Source organism: Hemiscyllium ocellatum, chromosome 10 (genome assembly GCF_020745735.1).
Source record: "Hemiscyllium ocellatum isolate sHemOce1 chromosome 10, sHemOce1.pat.X.cur, whole genome shotgun sequence".
NCBI lineage: Eukaryota > Metazoa > Chordata > Chondrichthyes > Orectolobiformes > Hemiscylliidae > Hemiscyllium > Hemiscyllium ocellatum.
The window spans coordinates 78678153-78692845 of NC_083410.1; the positions used below are offsets into that span (position 1 = coordinate 78678153).

The 14693-nt window shown below is 41.9% G+C and overlaps 1 protein-coding gene across 4 annotated transcripts in view; it reads right to left on the minus strand.

Annotated features, from left to right (window-relative positions):
- LOC132819818 (unconventional myosin-VI-like) overlaps positions 1 to 14693 on the minus strand; it is a 273784-nt gene that overhangs the window by 191270 nt on the left and 67821 nt on the right. The window contains exon 1 of one of the 4 annotated variants that reach the window (XM_060831641.1): positions 12934 to 13034. The exons of 2 other annotated variants lie outside the window; for them this stretch is intronic. The gene's annotated coding sequence lies outside the window, so the exon portion shown is untranslated. One more of the 4 variants, XM_060831640.1, reaches the window with a different exon arrangement.

Here is a 14693-nt window from a genome sequence, read left to right on the forward strand (position 1 = left end):
TCAGAATTATAGTCCTCAGGACCAATATACACTTCAACACTGATCTTACAATTTCTGATGACTGAGAACATTACAACGAGACAACAGTTTCAGACAATGCATGCCAGAGTAAAACTAGAGCTCCAGGCTTCAAGGCCATTAACAGTCATAAACATTTTAATAGCCATCAGGAAGCATACTCACTGTCAGGACTCCACCATGCATCTCACCAAAGCATAATATCCTCTGACAGATAAAGGAATAGTTAAAATAGGGATTTCTTTAAAGCAAAAGGTTGTAGTGTCTGCTGGTTAAGAATTGGATTGAGAACAGTCTGTTACGAATTAGTACTAGTAGTAAGATATTTGCCCAGTTAAACCTGTTCAGACAACTTCACAAAACCTACTTAAAAAGGAACTTGTACAAAAATTACAAAAGAAAGTGATACAATGAACTGATTCAAAGTGAGTGCCAGTCATAACGCCTTTTAGGCAGTGCCAATTTTCACAAAATACTTCCGAACTCTGAGTCCATTCAAGTCTCTGCTATAATAAAACAAAGAAATGCAGATGCTGGAGATCTAAAACAATAACTGATATTGCAGAAACTCTGCTGTTTTCCTGCAGATACTGCCAGATCTGCTGAGTTCATGCTTTGCGTCCTGGAGAGAATAATCTCTGCAGAATCCCTTCCATAAGTGGTTTCCTGTTTATTGTGGTTGACACGGCCCTCAACAACATCCTTTCTTATCACCTGCACTTCCATCCTTACCCTTCCCATCACTCAACTGTGTGATCGGGATCCCCTTGACCTCCCCTTTCACCCACTAGTTCCACATTCAAAAGGATCATTCTTAGTCATTTCAAACAAGTCAAGCAGAACACCACCATCAAACACGTCTTCTCCTCACTCCCCCTGCTTGCGTTTCACAGGGATCATTCCCTCCAGGGCACCCTAGTCAATTCCTCAACCAACACCACTAATTCTCCATCACCCCTTCCCACAGCACCTTGCCATGTACCTGCAGAAGTTGCAACACCGTCCCCTACACATCCTCCCTGCCCACCATCCAAGGGCCAAAAATATCTCTCCAAGTGAAGCAGCATTTCACCTGTACCTCTACAATCTTGTGTAGTGTATTCACTGCACCTAAGGTGGCCTACTCTACATTGGAGAAACCAAACACAGACTGGGTGACAAATTTGCAGAACACCTCCGGTCTGTATGGAAGCAGAACCCAAACCTTCCCATAGCTGGTCATTTTAACACAGCCCACATGTCTATCCTCAGCATGCTACAATGCTCTAGTGAATCACAACACAAACTAGAAGAACAACATCGCATCTTCAGACTAGGCACCTGACCGCCTTCCTGGCTCTATATTGACTTCAATACCCTCAAAATTGTGAACTTCCTCCCATTCCTTTCCTTTTTGAGCTTTACTAGTTATATTCTCTGTCAGCATGTCCTCTCTCCCCTTCTCACACCACAATGGGACTGCCTGCTCTCTCAAGTCTGCAGTTAGACACACCAATGCTTTACGTTCTCACATTTTGATCACTTAATTTGAACTATCAACATCCTTTCTTCATTAGTACTCCATACCAACCCCACCCTGACTCACTACAGCATAAATGCCATCCCTCCAAACTTCACTGCACCTCTGAAGAGTCATCTAGACCAGAAACACTAGCTTGCTTTCTCTCCAGGGATGCTGCCTGACCCGCTGTGATTGCCAGCATTTTTTTCAGGACATATTCCAGCATCTGCAGTAATTTGATCCCATATTGTTTTTGTTTCAAGTCTCCGATGCTGTACCAATCACCTTAGTGATGAATTTAGAGCATGGCAACACCGCCATGGCAATGGGAGGAACATAAGATACAAACCAATGATGTAATTGTTGGTAGGTCTGACATTTACTTGTTCTAAGTAAACTGGCTGGCAGACATGCAAAGATCTGCAATCAAAGAGTACCAAAGAAAGAAAATGTGGGATGCAAGAATAATAGGGTGGTTATGGTAGGGGATTTTAACTTTCAAAACATAGACTGGGACTGCCATAGTTTTAAGGAGAGGAATTTATTAAGTGTGTACAAGAAAATTTTGATTCAATACGTGGATGTACCTACGAAAGAAGGTGCAAAACTTAACTACTCTTGGGAAATGGGGAAGGGCAGCTGACTGAGGTGTCAGTGGGGGAGAGCGACCATAATTCTATTAGTTTTAAAATAGTGATGGAGAAGGACATACCAGATCTCAAAGTTGAAGCTCTAAATTGGAGGAAGGCTAATTTTGGCAGTAGTAGGCAAGAACTTTCAAAAGCCGATCGGGGGCAGATATTCACAGGTAAAGGGCCAGCTGGAAAAAGGGAATCTTCCAAAATGAGATAACAAGAGTCCAGAGACAGTATATTCCTGTTACGGTGAAAGGAAAGGCTGGTAAGTGTAGAGAATACCGGATGATTAAAGAAATCGATAGTTCGGTTAAGGTAAAAGAAGGAAGAAATGTAAAGGTAGAGACAAGATAGATCGAGTGAGTCCTTAGAAGAGTATAAAGGCAGTAGGAGTATATTTAAGAGGGAAATCAGGAGGGAAAAAAGGGGTCATGAAATCACTTTGGCAAATAGGGTTAAGAAAAATCCAAAGGGTTTTTACAAATGTATTAAGGGGCAGCACGGTGGCTCACAGTACCAGGGTCCCAGGTTCGATTCCAGCCTCGAGCAACTGTCTGTGTGGAGTTTGCACATTCTCCCAGTGTCTGTGTGGGTTTCTTCCGGGTTCTCCGGTTTCCTCCCACAGTCCAAAGATGTGCAGGTTACGTGAATTGGCCATGCTAAATTGCCCATAATGTTAGGTGCATTAGTCAGAGGGAAATGGGTCTGGGTGGGTTGCTCTTCAGAGGGTCAGTGTGAACTTGTTGAGCCAAATTGCCTGGTTCCACACTGTAGGGAATCTAATCTAAAAAGGATAACTGGGGGAGAATAGTGCCCCTCAAAAATCAGCAAGGCAGCCTTTGTGTGGAGCTGCAGAAAATGGGGGGAAGATACCAAATTAGTATTTTGCATCGGTATTTACTATGGAAAAGGATATGGAAGATATAGACTGCAAGGAAATAGATGGTAACATCTTGCAAAATGCCCATATTATAGAGGAGTGAATGTCTTGAAACACACGAAAGTGGATAAATCCTCAGGACCTAATCAGGTGTACCTTAGAACTCTGTGGGAAGCTAGAGAAGTGATTGCTGGGCCTCTTACTGAGATATTTGTATCATTAATAGTCACAGGAAAGGTGCCAGAAGACTGGAGGTTGGCTAACGTGTTGCCACTGTTTAAGAAAGGTAGTAAAGGACAAGCCAGGGAAGTATAGACCAGTGACCTTATGTTGGTGGTGGGCAGTTGTTGGTGGGAATCCTGATGAACAGGATGTACATGTATTTGGAAAGGCAAGGACTGATTAGGGATAGTCAATGTGGCTTTGTGCATGGGAAATCATGTCTAACAAACTTGATTGAGTTTTTTGAAGAAGTAACAAAGAAGATTGAGGAGGGCAGAGCGGTGGACGTGATCTAGATGGACTTCAATAATGCATTCGACAAGGTTCCCCATGGGAAACTGATTAGCAAGGTTAGATCTCATGGAATACAGGGAGAACTAGCTATTTGGATACAGAACTGGCTCAAAAGGTAGAAGACAGAGGGTGGTGGTGGAGAGTTGTTTTTCAGGCTGGAGGCCTGTGACCAGTGGAGTGCCACAAGGATCGGTGTTGGGCCCACTACTTTTCATCATTAAATAAATTATTTGGATGTGAGCAAAATAAGTATAGTTAGTAAAATTGGATACCAAAATTGGAGGTATAGTGGACAGCGAAGGAGGTTATCTCAGATTATAGTAGAATCTTGATCAGATTGCCCAATGGGCTGAGACGTGGCAGATGAAGTTTAATTTAGATAAATGCAAGGTGCTGCATTTTGGGAAAGCAAATCATGGCAGGACTTATACACTGAATGGTAAGGTCCTGGGGAGTGTTGCTGAACAAAGAGACCTTGGAGTGCAGGTTCATAGCTCCTTGAAAGTGGAGTCACAGGTAGATAGGATAGTGAAGGCAGCGTTTGGTATGCTTTCCTTTATTGGTCAGAGTATTGAGTACAGGAGTTGGGAGGTCATACTGTGGCTACGCAGGACATTGGTTAGGCCACTGTTGCAATATTGCATGTAATTCTGGTCTCCTTCCTATCAGAAGGATGATCTGAAACATGAAAGAAATCAGAAAAGGTTCACAAGGATGTTGCCAGAGTTCGAGGATTTGAGCGAAAGGGAGTGGTTGAGTTTGGGGCTGTTTTCCCTGCAGCATTGGAGGATGAGGGGTGACCTTATAGGGGCATGGATAGGATAAATAGACAGTCTCTTCCCTGGGGTGGGGGAGTCCAGAACTAGAGGACATAGGTTTAGGGTGAGGGGGGAAAGATATAAGAGACCTAAGGAGCAACATTTTCAAAGAGGATGGTATTTTAGATCACTTACAGTGTGGAACCAACCCTCCGAAGAGCAACCCACCCAGACCCATTCCCCTACATTTACCCCTTCACCTAACACTTCTGGCAAGTTAGCATGGCCAATTTAGCTAACCTGAACATTTTTGGAGCATGGGAGGAAACTGGAGCACCCGGAGGAAACCCACACAGACACGGGGAGAATGTGCAAACTCCACACAGTCAGTCGCCTGAAGTGGGAATTGAACCCAGGTCTCTGGCGCTGAGAGGCAGCAGTGCTAACCATTGTGCCACCATGCTGCCCCTATTCTCTACAGTGCGGAAACAGGCCCTTCGGCCCAACAAGTCCACACCACCCCTCCGAAGAGAAACTCACCCAAACCCATTACCCTATATTTACCCCTGACTAACACACCTAAACACTGTGGGCAGTTTAGCATGGCCAATTCACCTGACCTGCACATCTTTTGGATTGTGGGAGGAAACCGGAGCACCCGGAGGAAACCCACGCAAACACAGGGAGAATGTGCAAACTCCACACAGACAGGCAGGAATTGTACCCAGGACACTGGTGCCACCGTGCTGCCCCTAGTACATGTATGGAATCAGCTGCCAAAAGAAATGGCAGAGGCTAGTACAATTGCAACATTTAAAAAGGCATCTGGATGAGTATATAAATAGGATGGGTTTGGAAGGATATGGGCCAGATGCCAGATTGTGTTGGGATATTTGGTTTGCATGGATGGGTTGGACTGAAAGGTCTGTTTCCGCACTGTCCATCTCTATGACTAAATAAAACGAAAAGCTGAAGGGAGAAACCTAACACACCACAATGCCAGTTAAAAATGAAACAAAATACATTACAAAACAGAGGCCTAGTAACATGACCAGAGAAGATGGCACTTGTTCAATTATATCAGTCTGCTCCAGTTAGCATCAGCTCTTTCCCTCTCGACCTGATATTTAGTTTACAGAAACTGAACCAGAATGAATTACCATGGGACCAATTTATTCAAGTAACTGTTTTTTTTTGAAACGTGCAAGAAAGGCAAGATGAAATGCGTCTGTTATTCAAATCTGAATGTAACACTGCAGAATGTTGTCAATGAATTTAACAGTGCTGAAGCTTTATTTTTTTGAAAAAAGCAAGTTGTTCAAAGGATTAAACAAAAAAAAAAGGACAGGTGGAGATCCCCACAGAGTTTCTTCTATACACAAGAAGTGATCAATAACACAAGACTTCTTTATATTTGTTTTCTGGCAAATTCAGCATTTATTATCCACCCCCAAAAGTCCTTCTTGAATTGTTACAGTCCATCTAGACGAGATGTATTCAAAGGTGTTGGGAAGGAATTCCATTTTTTTTTTGACCAGTGACAATAAGTCACAAAATAATCCCAAGTCAGAATCACACATAGCTTAGAGGGGAGTTTGCAGATGCTGTTATTCCCATACATCTGCAACTTTTGCCCTTCGGCAAAGGAACTTGTAAGTGGCACACAATGCTGTCATGGTAGCAAAGGCAGTCAATGTTTAGATGGCAGCCAGGGTGATGATCAAACAGGTTGATCTTATCTTGGATGGTGTGATACCTTTTGATTGCTGGTAAAGTCACACCCAGCTAGTCATGTATAGATTACTCCTCCACATTCATGACCGTTGTATTACGAATAGAGGAAAGGCTCTGGGGAGTCAGGAAGCAAGTTATTCATCAGATAGTACCCAGCTTCTGTTGAGCTCCTGTAGTGAGTGTTTGTATGGCTGGTACACAAAAGTCTGTCAATGATGACCCCTAGGATGCTGATGACAAGGGATTCACAATCATAATCCTGGTGAATGTGGGGCTATCGGAAGTGCAGACAATGTCACACTTGGTGAACATATTGTCTTAGGAGGATAGGTTGGCCAAGCCATCTTGTGCCTTGACTGATGTGTTAAAGATCTGAAATGGTCTCAACAAAGGTGGACGTGGAAAGATGTTTCATTTTGTGGAAGAGATTGAAGAGGCTTTGGAACTCTCCACTTCAGAAGGCCAAAAGCAGATCATGGAACATTTTTAAGACAGAAATAGATGTATTGTTAAGGAAGGGAGTCAAGGGTTAATTGGGAATTAATAAAAATGAAGAATTCAAGTTACAAATCAATAGATCTGCCATGATCTGATTGAATAGCAGGCCAGGTTACAGGGACCAAACCCTACTTCTGCTCCTTTTTCATTGTTGGCATTTTTGTATTGAAATCCCCTCAGAGGGACAGTGAACGGTCATTTATGCATTGTGCTTTGCCACATTGCTGAGTATCGGAATCACAGAAGCCAATTCAACAGAAGCCGAATAACATTCTCCAAAAGTTTGCAATTGCATCAACCAAAAAAATTCTGATGCAAGCAAATCACTAGAAAAAAAAAATCTTTCAAAAAGGCCAGTGCCACCTGCTAAACAGAACATGCTACAGCAGATTGAAGGGGAAGGGGCAGCACTCCAGATCTTCTGCCTGCCCTGCCTTTCTATATGCCTTCTGGTCTATGCAAGACCCCACCCAGTCTCCTTTCTCCCTTCATCTCACATTAAGGTTCACCAAGAAATTGTCAACAAAAGAGTCAGTCAATAATGCCTGTGCTGGCTCTTCAAATGTGCAGTTCCCTCACCACTCTCCTTCATGCAGCAATCCTTTTTGTTTTTCATCCTTTAAAACAGAAGATCCCAGAACACAAAACACAAAAAACTTCTCATCTCGCCTTTGACTCTTGTTGCCTATTTACAACGATCCTCAAGTTCACCCATCTCACTCAATTTTCTTTGTGATGAAGTAGCTGCCTGCTACCCTTTTAAGGGCATAAGAACACCAAACCGGAAGGAAGGAGACGACAATTCAGCAATTCCAACCTGTTTACCAATCCAATTAGATTAAGGTTGATATGTATCTTAATTCCATTTATCCACATCAATTTTAGAACACAATGTCCTCATTGAACAAAAGCTGTGCTTTAAAACAATCTTTAACATCAGTGTGGTTGAAAATTCAGTTCTGTAGGTAGGAACAATCTTCTAATCTGATTAATTCTGTTGTGAGAGAGAATGTAGTACTGGTCAGCTATATGTAACAAAGAAGAAGAGAGAAAAGTTAGAGGAGCATTCCTAAGCTTCTCTCATGTACCACTCAGCCAGATACTTGAGAATTTGTCATGTATCCTTTCATTTTGGTCAAATTTGATATCTCACATGGGAGAAAACGTTTTAATAAATTAATCCATTATTTCAATAACACATTAATATAAAATTAGAGAGGAAATGCTGCATTTCAAGATCAATTATGTGATTATGAGATTATGTATCCACTCCAAAAAGATGCTTTGGATGTTGATCAAAAAATTGGAGCTGAAAAAGACTTTTCAGTTTACGAAGATCATTCACATTGTTGTTTCAGTTTTCAAGGTGAAGCACAAACAATTCTTTACACTAAACCGAATGGTTATTATAAATTGCCCTTCTCTGCACAATACAACACAACTTCATACTAATGATTGCTATCCCTCTCTGGGGTAGTATACTGGAAATCAAGCATCACAACTTCTGGAGTTGGTTCTCAAAATTCCCCACTTTACGTATCTTTTAGATCTGACTTGACAGAAAACAAAGACCAAGTTTCTGAACTTATCAAAAATGACTATTTATTAAAATAAAAATATGACTACAAGTAAGCACCGGACAGCACGGTGTCTCAGTGGTTAGCACTGCTGCCTCACAGAGTCAGGGACCCAGGTTGGATTCTAGCCTTGGGTGACTGTGTGGAGTTTGCACATTCTCCCTGTGTTGGTGTGGGTTTCCTCCAGGCGCTCCGGTTTCCTCCCACAGCCCAAAGATGTGCCGGTCAGGTGACTTGGCCATTCTAAATTGCCCATTGTGTTAGGTACATTAGTCAGTGGGAAATAGGTCTGGGTGGGTTACTCTTCGGAGGGTTGGTGTAGACTTGTTAGGCCGAAGGGCCAGTTTCTGCAATATAGGGACTCTAATCTAATCTAAACTGTCAGCATTTGCAGTCACAGGTGTACAGCATGAAAACAGACCCTTTAGTCCAGCTAGTCCATACCAACCAGATCCCCTAAATTAATTTACTCCCATTTCCCAGCTTCCTTCTAAACTCTTCCTATTCATATACCCATCCAGATGTCTTTTAAATGCTGTAATTGTACCAACCTCCACTACTTCTTCTGGCAACTCATTCCCCACACGTACTAACCTTTGCATGAAAAAGCTGCCCCTTAGGTCCTTTTTAAATATTTACCCTGTCACCTTAAATCCATGACCTCTAGTTCTAGACAGCCCCAGACCAGAAAAAAAGACCTTGTCTTTTTATGCTATCCATGCCCTCGATGTTATAAACCTTTATGAGGTCACTCCTCAGCTTGCAATGTTCCAGGGAAAAGAGCCCCAGCCTATTAAGCTTCTACTTTCAGCTCAAATCCTCCAACCCTAGTAAAATCCTTGTAAGTCTTTTCTGAACCCTTTCAAGTTTCATAATAACCTTCTACTAGGAGAGAGACCAGAATTGTATGCAGTATTCCAAAGTGACCTAACCAATGTCCTGTACAACCGCAACAGAGTCACAGATGCACAGCATGGAAACAGACGCTTTGGTCCAACCCGTCCATGCCGACCAGATATCCCAACCCAATCTAGTCCCACCTGCCAGCGCCCGGCCCATATCCCTCCAAACCCTTCCTACTCATATACCCATCTAAATGCCTCCACCACTTCCTCTGGCAGTTCATTCCATACCCACACCACCCTGTGTGAAAATGTTGCCCCTTAGGTCTCTTTTATATCTTTCCCCTCTCACCCTCTAGTTCTGAACTCCCCCATCCCAGGGAAAAGACTTGGTCTATTTATCCTATCCATGCTCGTCAATTTTGTAAACCTCTAAGTTCACCCCTCAGCCTCCGATGCTCAAGGGAAAACAGCCCCAGCCTGTTCAGCCTCTCCCTGTAGCTCAGATCCTCCAATCCTGGCAACATCCTTGAAAGGGTTCAGAAAAGATTTACAAGTTTCACAACATCTTTCCGATAGGAAGGAGACCAGAGTTGCATGCCATATTCCAACAGTGGCCTAACCAATGTCCTGTACAGCCGCAACACGATCTCCCAACTCCTGTACTCAATACTCTGACCAACAAAGGAAAGCATGCCAAACGCTTTCTTCACTATCCTATGCATCTGTGACTCCACTTTCAAGGAGCTATGAACCTTGCTTTCCCAAATGCAGCACCTCGTATTTATCTGAATTAAACTCCATCTGCCACTTCTCAGCCCATTGGCCCATCTGGTCCAGATCCTACTGTAATTAGAGGTAACCCTCTTTGCTGTCAATTACACCTCCAATTTTGGTGTCATCTGCAAACTTACTAACTGTACCTCTTATGCTCACATCCAAATCATTTATGTAAATGACAAAAAGTAGAGGACCCAGCACCAATCCTTGTGGCACTCCACTGGTCACAGGCTTCCAGTCTGAAAAACAACCCTCCACCACCACCTTCTCTCTTCTACCTTTGAGCCAGTTCTGTATCCAAATGGCTAGTTCTCCCTGTATTCCATGAGATCTAAACTTGCTAATCAATCAGTCTCCCATGGGGAACTTTGTCGAACGCCTTACTGAAGTCCATATAGATCACATCTACTGTTCTGCCCTCAATCTTCTTTGTTACTTCTTCAAAAAAAAACTCAATCATGATTTCCCACGCACAAAGCCATGTTGACTATCCCTAATCAGTCCTTGCCTTTCTAAATACATGCACATCCTGTCCCTCAGGATTCCCTCCAACACCTTGCCCACCACCGAGGTCAGGTTCACTAGTCTATAGTTCCCTGGCTTGTCTTTACTGCCCTTCTTAAACAGTGGCACCACGTTTGCCAACCTCCAATCTTCCGGTACCTTACTGTGACTATCAATGATACAAATATCTCAGCAAGAGGTCCAGCAATCAGTTCTCTTGCTTCCCACAGAGTTCTCGGGTACACCTGATCAGGTCCTGGGGATTTATCCACCTTTACCCATTTCAAGACATCCAGCACTTCCTCCTCTGTAATCTGGACATTTTGCAAGATGTCACCATCTATTTCTCTACAGTTTATATCTTCCATATCCTTTTCCACAGTAAAGACTGATGCAAAATATTCATTTTCTGTGGCTCCACACAAAGGCCACCTTGCTGATCTTTGAGGGGCCCTATTCTCTCCCTAGTTACCCTTTTGTCCTTAGTATATTCGTAAAAACCCTTTGGATTCTCCTTAATTCTATTTGCCAAAGCTATCTCATGTGCCCATTTGCCCTCTTGATTTCCCTCTTAAGTATACTCCTACTTCCTTTATACTCTTCCAAGGATTTACTCAATCTATCCTGTCTATACCTGACATATGCTTCCTTCTTTTTCTTATCCAAACCCTCAATTTCTTTAGTCATCCAGCATTCCCTATAACTACCAGGCTTACCTTTCACCCTGACAGGAATATACTTTCTCTGGATTCTTGTTATCTCATTTCTGAAGGCTTCCCATTTCCCAGCCATCCCTTTACCTGCGAACATCTGCATCCAATCAGCTTTCGAAAGTTCTTGCCAAATCCTCTCCATCCACTGGCCAATAAAAGAAAGTATACCAAACGCGTTCTTCACTATCCTATGTACCTGTGACTCCACTTTTAAGGAACTATGAATCCGCACACGAAGGATGGTTTGTTCAGCAACATTCCCCAGGACCTTATAATTAATTGCCTAAATCTTGCTCCGAATTGCCTTTCCAAAATGCAGCACGTCACATTTATCTAAATTAAACTCCATCTGTCACTTCTCAGCCCATTGACTCATCTGATCATGATCCCTTTGGACTCTGAGGTAACCTGCTTCACTGTCCATTACACCTCCAATTTTGGTATCATATGTATATTTACTAACCATACCTCCTATGTTCACATCCAAACCATACGTATGATGAAAAGCAGCAACCCTTGTGGCACACCAATATTCACAGTCCTCCAGTTGAAACTCTAATCTCCTTAAGAAACTTCACAGTCCCCCTCAAAAACACAGATTTTTAAAAAATATGCTGTTATGGTCAGAGAGATTGATTGGGAACCCTCTGTTCACACAGTTCACTGAGATGGTACTTTTAGCTCATCAGGGCAGAATCGTTCCTCGATTCTTCATCTCCAGATACTTTCACTTGTTTGTGGGTTGCATGTGATTGGTTCCCACTGAAAAAATGAATTTGACTGATCAAATAAAAGTCACTCCTTTTGGCAATTAAGAAAAGGGGAAATAAACTGGATATCTTCAAACTTGACCTTTTTCTAAAGATTAACAGCGGTATAAAAAAGCTCCTCCTCAAATCTGGCTGTTTCTGCCAAAACACCCCAATACTGTGAATATCAAAAAAAAGTTCAAATCTTGTGTATTGACAAGATTGTAGGTGAGAAAATGTTGTATTTTGAAAGCTGCAATTGGCATTGATATTGAATATTATGACTTCCAGGCATGAAGTCTGATATAATGGATAATTTCCCAATTACAGTGTGCTGCACTCAGACAATATAGCACAGGAAGACATTAAATTTATTTTAGAGAAAATAAACAGTGTCCCACTTATCCACTTTTCAACAAAGCCATGCAAATGGTTCCTTTTACTAGCTTAGTAGCTTTTACTATCTAGCTTACTCTTTCAAAATCTATTGATATGCATTTCACCAGTTTTCCAAGTAAAGCAATCCTGATTATAACTAACATTTATACAAAATATTCTCACCTCTCACTCATTTCTTTTTAAGCCAACTAAGTCCAAGTCCTTCCGTTACTTATCTTTCTAAAGAAATCATTTCATTTCCATATGTGTGAAAAATATTCACAACGTTTAACAGCGAATAGATAGACATTTGTACTTGACTGCTCACCAATGGAAAGCCACAAAAAGACCCCAATTCTGAATCAGCAAAAAAACTGAATCAACGTAGATTCTATTTCTACTATATTAAGACATTTGCACGGATTCAAAAAGCCTCGTATCACTCGCAAAGGTGAACAAATTAAACCTTTGGCTTTATAAACCACGAAACAAAAATCCCAAAATCCTTAAGGAAAACCAAAACAGTTTGCAAGCTATTTGTTCCAAAAAAAAGTTACTTGCATTTCAACTAGGACCCAATCAGATACTGACACTCCAACTCTTAACCTTTGGTCAACTCGCAGCTGCTAATACTTGGCTTTTATCCTGCGTTTGAGACTTTTACTTAAAGTTGAAAGTATGCTGTTTACCGAACAATCTGGGTACAGCTGTGCGTTAGGACGTCGTTTGCTCGCGTCTGGGAACTAAATTAAGATGCGGAGGTTAAGCATGTCGAAATCTTCACTCCCTCAAAAGGCTGTCGAACTTCAACGATCAGCAAGCTTTAGTCCAGTTTCTAGATATCTCCTACCTGCTGCTAAACCTGACGCCGTTCAGAAATCTTAAAAAGGGAATCATTCAGGAAGTCTGTAGAACATCTCTGCTCCAGTTGTAGTGCTTCCTGGTTACCGGGTGCAAAGTAGAAAAATGTTCCACACCCTCTTTCTCTCTATGATAACCACACAGTAATTACTGACGGCTCAGATTTCAGGCCAGCCATCCCATTACATCACTGAAAGGTCTTCAGTCTTGCTTTTATAGACTCCCTGTCATACGGAAGAGTCGAGCTAATACACTTTGCCTAAAGCGTTTGTTAAATTGCTACTATGGATACCAGGGTGAAATGTGGAAGATTTATGACTCCAAACACAAACCATCGAAGGCGTTAAGAATTCAGCATCATTTCTACATCTCACCAATGGAGAGAAGCCAGCTTGTTCAATTAGGTCTAAGCACTGCACAGTTAATTGTTCGGGGTTTGTGCTGAGCTTCCAGAAATACTTGTTAAACATGTAAAACTGTCAGCTCAGACCTTCAATCATTGCCAAGGTTAGTGTATAGAACAATATGGACTTCAGTACAAAAATGTTAGGTTAATTGTAAGACTATTTTACAAAAAAAAATGTAAAACATATTTATAAAGCTACGTACAATTTTGTAGGTCCTAAACAAGGTCACAAAAGGAGAGACAGAAAGATAGTGAGAAGGCAAGGTCTCAACTTAGATAGGGAGGAGTTATAAATGCGAGTTTATCTTGTATTCTTCACTGAATCCCATGTGCATTAAATTTTACAACTACCCCTCTTCACTTGTTACTAGTACCCTAGAACATGGGATTTTGTTTCAACGTTGAAATCCAATAGAATCGAGATATACAGCACAGAAACAGACCCTTTGATCCAATTCATGTATGCAGACCAGAAAAATCCAGTCCCATTTGTCAACATTTGTGCCATATCCCTCTAAACCCTTCTTATTAATATGCCCATCCATATGCCTTTCTGATGTTATAATTATACCAATCTCCACTTCTGGCAGATCATTCCATACACGCATCACCCTCTGCATGAAACGTTGCCCCTTAGGTCCCTTTCAAATCTTTTCCCTCTCACCTTAAACCTATGCCATATAGTTCTGGACTCTCCCAGTTCCAGGGAAAAGACCTTGGCTATTTACCATATCCATGCTCCTCACGATTTTACAAACCTTGATAAAAGGTAACCCCTCCGCCTCCAATGTTCCAGGGAAAATAGCCTCAGTCTATTCAGCCTTTCCCTATAGCTTAAACCCTCCAACACTGGCAACATCCTTGCAAATCTTTTCTGATTTCTTTTAATGTTTCACAACATCCTTCCTATGGCAGGGATACCAGAATTGCATGCCGTATTCCAAAAGCAGCCTAACCAATGTCCTATACAGCCACAACGTGACCATCCAACTCCTTTATTCAATGCTCTGACCAATAAAGGAAAGCATACCAAACACCCTCTTCACCATCCTGTCCACCTGCAGCTCCATTTTCAAGGAACTGTGAACTTTGTTCAGCAACACTCCCCAAACACTCCCCATTAAGTGGATCAGTCCTGCCCTGATTTGCCTTTCCAAAATGCAGCACTGCATACTTATCTAAATTAAACTACATCTGCCACTCCTTGTCCTATTGGCTGATCTTTAGAACTGTATTTAAAAAAAAGTATCTGAAAACAATATTAAAACTTTGTTCAACTAAGCTGTGTATGCTGAAGGACTAGCTTAAGGTATGAATATATACACACACAAAACTAGAAGCAA